The 7,521-nt window shown below is 35.5% G+C and overlaps 1 non-coding gene across 1 annotated transcript; it reads right to left on the bottom strand.

Annotated features, from left to right (window-relative positions):
- Positions 1-5,572: 5,572 nt before the first annotated feature.
- On the bottom strand, positions 5,573-5,678 carry LOC131161065 (small nucleolar RNA R71). The gene has a single exon (XR_009138226.1). It is a non-coding gene; the product is annotated as a small nucleolar RNA R71 (small nucleolar RNA).
- Between the last annotated feature and the right edge of the window lie 1,843 nt (positions 5,679-7,521).

The raw sequence follows: 7,521 nt of genomic DNA, 5'->3' as shown, positions 1-7,521 counted from the left end.
AAACATCCTTACTCTACTAAGAATAACTCATATCATAAGAGAGTGCATATATTTAGAGCTTTATCGTGTACATTTCTGCTTGTATTTCAGAAGCATATTTTATGTACAAAAATAGTTTTATTGTAACGATTGGGTTCAGCCTGGAATTGAATTGGGGTGTCTCATCCCCGTAAGTGAGACCAGTTCGATTCAGCCCGAAATTGAATTGGGGATTCTCAGCCCCATAAGTGAGACTTGTTTGGATCAGCCTAGTAATTGAGCTGGGGTTTTCCTCGCGCCATAAGAAGAGGATGTAAAAGGCTTCTACTCTGCACAGTTAAGTGAGTAGGTATAGTGGAATCCTTGGGGGTATGCCCAAGGCGGGGACACAGGTAGTATTGGTCGAACCTCATTAACAAATTTGTGTGTTATTCTCTCTCTATATTATTTAAATTCCTACACTTAAATTTCAGCATGTGTATGCTCGTTCATGTTTTGTTATAACCATCTTGCATGTACACATAACTAATTTAAATAAGATATGCAGCACACGTGTATGTATGCACACACTGATAACTTAATCATTGTACATACACGTTTTCAATATTAAATAGGATATGAACTATGGTGAATCGGCGTAATTGTTTAAATAAGTGAAAAATATTTTAAAACCCAGTTCACCCCCCCTTTTGGGATCACACCAATTCCAACAAGTGCATTGGTTATTGCTTGCGCGTATTGGTACAAATCTGCTTGATGGAGAAGTACGGAAATTGTACACGAAATTTATTGTAAATCTGCTATATTCCAGGAGCGGCCTGAGGGGGCGATAATCCAGCCCATAAGGATTGTTAGGGTCTTCTCTGCCCCGCAAGTAGAGTTTGTAAAGGTTGAGGTCAGCCCTATGCTAATTGACCTTATTGTATTAGGTGCCGCTCCATCCTTGAAGTGAGCCTTTAGTGGAATCCTGGGACTTATGAGCTAGAGGCGAAGACTTAGGCACAGTTGGCCAAACCCTATTAACATTTCTTGTGCGTGCTTTTAATTTCCACATTTTAAATTCCAGCACACAATGTTTATATTTTACTATTGTGAATGATTGGGTTTATAATTGCATAAACAGACCCTAGGTTGCATAATACTGCTAATCTAGTTTAACCTAGAAGGAATAAATTTTAAATTCCCAATTCACCACCTCTTGGGAATACACCAAAGCTAACAATTGGTGTTAGAGCCTCGTTACACTAGATTTAAACATTTTTTTACAAAAAGATTGCAATGACTCAATTTTGTGTATCCCCATTCGGTGAGGGACAATCACCTTCTAGTCCTCCATTGTTTTGTGGTGTCAATTACACCACCTAATTAGGATGAGCATATTTATAAAATCAATGGATTGGATGGCCTGGTGGGTGATTATTAATGAGATTCGTATGCCATTGAATGAAAATGATATTAGGTTAATGCATGCGAATTCATATGCCATGGACTTATTTTACTATGCTTTAGATTCTAATATTCTACTTGAGTGTGTGGCATGTCATAGTGCATAGGAAATCTGGGATGAACTAGAAAAGAAATATGGAGAATCCCAGGAGAAGGAGATCGTAACTCCTCTGAATGCTCCAAGCTCAAATGATCAATAGGAGATAAATTATGAGCTTGAAATCAACGAGGAGGTATATGATATTCACTTTAGTTCGTTTGATGATTCTTGTGATGAATGCTATGTTGTGTCATGTACTGAATCATCTTTTGAATTTCATGATAGTTCTGTTGTTGATGCATGCAATGATTCTTATAAAAAATTTTGTGATATATCTTATAATGAGTCATCGACTGTTTCTGATAATGATACTGTATGCATTGATTCATATGATAGTTATAGAGATAAATCTTGTATTGAATCGTGCTGTGAGTTTTAAGATGAAAGCATGTCATTGAACAGAAAACTAGAAAAGGATTCATTTAAAATTTATAAGTCTCTAGTTGGAATGTCTTATCATAAAACATTTGAAAATTCAAAACAAAAGGTTTGCTAAAAAATTAGAGGAATTACAAGTTTATCATGCCACCTTAGAGAAGAAAAGCATGAAAAAAATTTTGAAAATAATATGCCAGAAGGAAGAAATGGGAGATGATAAACCCTCAGGTCATAAAAAAAAAAAAAAAATCTTTTCAAAAAGGGTTCAAAATCACTTAATAAATCCCATACAAACTTTTATGCCTCATCGAGCAAACATAAGATTAGTAAGCATAGCCTTTCATGAAAATTCAAAACTTGCTTACAACATAAAAGAAAAGGGCACAGCGGGTTTAATTGTTTAGTTGGAGGTGCTAGAGACTTAGAAAAGAAAATGAAATGGATAACCATGAAAGCAAACGCCATATGACCTTTGGAAAAATGGATCTAAAGTAATATTGCATAATCATTTAATCCATCCTTGGTTTCTAGGATTAGGAGTAGTGATGACCAAAAGGCTAGGAAGTGGTCTTTGCTTAAAATATCAAATCTTGATATCTGCATTCACTATATAATATTGTTTTACCAAGAACCTTTAGATAATCACGTAAGTGTGGAAATACATGTAATATATCCAATCTGAACTTAATGCATATATATCATAATGATTGGTGAAAATTTGAAAACATTGACAGTTTGTTGAAATAAAATCCACTTCCAAATGAACATGGCTTCTTTGCCAATTAATTAATTTCAAATGCTTAATCTATTCTTGAATGTATAATTCTTAAGTTAAGCATATATTGTCCATTGCACAAGCTTATGATTTAGGGAATTTCACACTATATATCACATAATCCTAAACCCATTCTTGAACTTAAGAGTCTTGAACAAGTTGGAGTTATAACTCTTGGTATAAGCACTATTTATCAAAATTCCATATCCATAGTGTGCTTATTAAAAATCATCATTCTCAATCAAATTAGAGGTAGCTTGGGAGGGATTCAAACTGTTCATCGAATTCTAATAATAAAATCCCTTTGAGCTTTAAATGTAAAAGTTCTCTAATTTTGACAGAAGCTCTCTCCTTCATAGGAATTCTTTGTCCTTTCACGATCATATTCGCCAAATACTTTTGCTATCCCCTAGTTCATATCCTTGCTCACAATTATAATCATGTCTAAAGGATACCTTCCATCATTCTAAGGGCATTGTTCATGAAATTTGTATACTCCTAAATGCTCTTTGGCAAGATGAGTTAGACATATTTGCTAGCATGGAAACTCTTTTAAATTATGTCCTGCTTCTTCATGAATACTCTTTTGAACTTATAGAAATTTAATTGTTAAGAGTGTTTATTCTCTACTTCTCTTAGAGATGAGTTGAATGGCTAAGTTGGTTGCACTAGGTCTTAATCTAGATGAATGCAAATATTTCAAGGAGACCTATGCACATGAGACTAACATTAAAAGTCATTCTAACTTGTGCCTCTCACACGTATTGAAATTCACATCAATAGAGGCAATATTGGCTTAATTCACTTAAAGAAATATCTATTGTGACTTTTTGGTCCTTTAAGCCGAAAGCATTCATTGCCAAGTTTAAATCATTGAAAATATTATAACTCTTGGCTAAAGAGATTAGAAAATGAAAAAGGCATTAAATGGTTAAGTGCATAACTCAGGGGGAGCATTTATCATTCATATCTATATAAATTGGAATGCTCTCATATTTTTATATCATTTATGCCCTTATGCCTATATGTGCATAGCATTGCAGCACACTATCCGTGATTTGATTAATGGCTAAAATTTCTTTGATGGATAGTTTATATCTTTACTATTGAGCTATATTGAATATCTTGAGTTGACTACACTACTGGAATGCATGCTTAGTACAGAGTGCCTCCTGCTTGGCGGATGCAGTTGATGAGAATTGCATGTTGGTAGTGGATTATAGGTTCTCAAATGCTCAAATTGAGTTATTTTGAATTAAATGCTTGAATCTATCAAGTTTTGGTGCATGAAAATTTGGGAAATATCCGATTTATAGACGGCATGCTGCTGAAATTTCGATAGGAATTTTTCCAAACCAAAACCTTGTGTTGAAGATGATTATGATAAATTTAACATTAAAATCTTTTTGAAAGGATGAGTGAAAATCAATTGAATAATTAAACTTCATCCTAGTATAATCATCAAAGATTTAGAAAGGCTAAAATCCATCCCTATAGGAAGCGCATAAATAACTTATATGCATCATTTCGCTTTTTGAATATTGAGGCTCTTCTAAAATCCCTAAACATTATATCCCACGCTTGAAGTTTTATGATTTGAAATGAAATGTTCTTGGGTCATGAACATTATTGCATGCCCTAGTGTATATCTTCTCTGATGCATCTATGGTCTATAGGGACAACTATACTGATAGGGATAAATATAGTTGATTAATAATTAGTATGGTTGGTTTAGAAGTTTCCAAATGATGGCTTATACTACTAGGCATAATGAAGTAATTCTCCATTTAGTATAAGCAACGTATTGTATCTAAGCTAGGATTCCAAATTGATAGGGGAGCATCTTAAAATAAAATGTCTATTATGTGATGCTCAAAAACACCTTTTGGCTTAGATTTATTGTGGCATCTGATTGAATGAAATGCTTTTGTATTAAAAATCATAATCTGAAGCATGTTTATATTGCCACAACTGTTTTTATTTGCCATATGATCATGCATGTGATTGTTTAATTTATAGGATCATTATGGTAGTGGTTTTATGGTTATATTTTAGCTATTAGCTTTGAGTCCATTTTGTCTTGAGTCCATTTTGTCTTAAGCTTCAATATCCTTTAAGATTTCATAAGGTTTGTCTGTCTTTGTCCCTTTAAGTTTCCTTTTGATCACTTGTTGTTTGGAGTATAAACATTTAATGACACTTGTTATCTTGAACTCGTGATACTTGAACTTTTGAACTTCATATACTTGATTTCCTAAAACATCATCACTTAAACCTCAACATGTTAAATTTACCTTTATTTCTTATCATCAAAATAAGATTCAAAAGCCATGTTAGGTCAACAGAACCTGAGATAATTCCCATAGGTCCTAAGATTGAAAAATCTTGTAGGTCCCTTAGGAAACCTATCACTAATCGAGAGAAGGCTGAGTCGTCTGAATTGAAAGCCATGGCCGAAAATAACCCACCAGTTCCCGCTGAACAAATCCTGGAACTCAAAGCTCCCTACCTACCTATGGTAGGAGAGCAACCCCTTCAGCCTTTTAGGGACTACTTTGTGCCTAATGCATACACATCGCCATCCTGCATCCGGTTCCCGGATGTCCAAGTGGCGCAATTTGAGATTAAGATTTCAATCATCTCAATGATGCCCAACTTTCAGGGGAACTCCACTGAAAATCCTCATGAACATCGGTATAAGTTCTTGGAGATTTGCTCCACCATCCGTATACCTAATTTTAGTGATGACGCCCTTCATCTTAGGATTTTTCCATTGTCCCTGAAGGATAAGGCCAAATATTGGCTAACATCTTTAGAGCCTAATTCAATGACCAACTGAGCCACCATGCAATATGAACTTTTAAGAAAGTACTTCCTAATTGGGAAGACTAACCACCTGCGAAGTGCAATCACAAGTTTCACACAAATGGATGGGGAACTTTTCTTTGAGACCTGGGAGTGTTTATGGGATCTACTTCGTAAATGCCCACATCATCAAGTCCCCAAGTGGCAATTAATTCAAAATTTTTTATGAAGGGTTAGCTGAGAGAGATAGGTCCATGGTTGATGCATCGTGTGAAGGTACTTTTCTCACAAACCTGAGAACGAGGCCTGGATTCTCTTTGAAAAGTTGGCTGAAAATTCTCAGCAGCACATGGCCACCACTCATAGACTACCCAATCAATCAACCTCTAAACCTAAGGGAGTTTAAGAGTTGGTCACAAGCCAAGACCTAGCCCCTACCCTGCATGCCATGTCCAAAAAATTAGACCAGTAATTGTCCTTAGGACCGCAAGCAATGACATGTGCAGAGGTTTGTGCAATTTGCTCTGACCCTTCCTATAGATGTTTTAATTGCACTCATGCGCATTCCTAACCTGAGCTTGTGCAAGATAAAGTGAAAGCCACCCACAATAGGTATGATAAGCCGTCTTGTTGACCTTATGGGTCATACCCTGTTTTGATGATAACAAATGCTCAGGTATTTAATGGTTGTCGAGTTTGTGTGCAGGTCTCATAATGACATGCGTCAACTTGAAGAGAAGTGAAGACCTTGACACATTTATTGTTTGTTGTAATTTTAATGGGTTTGTAATAATTTCATTTCTATCGGTCTGTAATAATCTCTGCATGTCATGCATGTAGGTATGTGTAAGCTCAAAATGTCCGTAGAATGACCATAAGGATCGAATGGCTTTAGGATACCCTTCGGTCAACCCACGCCAGATATTTGGGACTATCTCAAAACAGCCTCACTAAAGACCATAGTATGACTATAGGTCCCAACACTCACACACATATCATATAATATATATATATATATATATATATATATATATATATATATATATATATGAGTGTTAAATTTATACTTAAATTAAATATTTCTAAGCAACTTAAGAGACCTCGGGCGACCGAACCCTTAGAGTACAAAACTCCTCGAGCGCCCGAAATATGGTCGAGTCAACAGTTGACCAGGGCTCTCAGGTGACCGTACTTTTAATGTGCTTATTTTCCTCAGGCGCCCGAATGCCTTGAAAGGGACAGTTCACCAACTCGGACGACCGACCGTTTTAGTTCAAAAGGACCTTAGGCGACCGAACACATGGATTCGGGCTACCAAATATTTGACCGGGCACTTGAAGTTACATAGCTTGGCTACTGACTTTGATCGGGCTGTCGAACTTCTATCCGGGCAACTGAACTATTTTAAAACGCTTTTTAACTGAGTCTATTCGGGCACCGAAACCTCAAGCCAGGCACCCGAACTTCTCGGGTTAAATTAATTTTTATCGGGGTTATAATTAAGTAAACAGGGTTAATTTTTTCTAAACTTTTTTAACAAATTTAAGAATACCCTATGTGTCCCCCAACGGTCATAATTTACCCATTATCTATATATAGGGGTTTATTTGCAAAAATTAGTAGTGATTAGCAAATAGGATTAGCCAAAGATTCTCTCAAATTTCCTAAACCCTATTTATTCATTCCAACCCCATAACACTCAAACACCTTCATTCCCTTGAGAAATCTTACTTTGTGAGTGTTCATTTATTGCTTTATATTGCTCATACTCTCATTACTTTACTCGGTTGATTGATATTGATTTTGGGGAGTTAAGCAAGGTTTTCCCACAGATTTCATTTGATAAATCTTGTGTTGGGAAAAGCCTAGTAGCTTAAGGATCTTTGCATTGTCATTGCAAAGATTCCTATAGCTTGGATTTTTGTTGTGCAAACATTTTTAAACAAGCAAACTATTTTCAAATTAGTATTGTGCTTATTTCATTGAGGAAAATTTTTTTGAACTAGTTTGATTATTTGATTTGTATACTTGGAATATT

The sequence above is a fragment of the Malania oleifera genome, chromosome 7, assembly GCF_029873635.1.
Source record: "Malania oleifera isolate guangnan ecotype guangnan chromosome 7, ASM2987363v1, whole genome shotgun sequence".
NCBI classification, from domain to species: domain Eukaryota; kingdom Viridiplantae; phylum Streptophyta; class Magnoliopsida; order Santalales; family Ximeniaceae; genus Malania; species Malania oleifera.
Note: the sequence above shows the minus strand (reverse complement) of the source record. Positions and strands in the feature narration are given on the sequence as shown.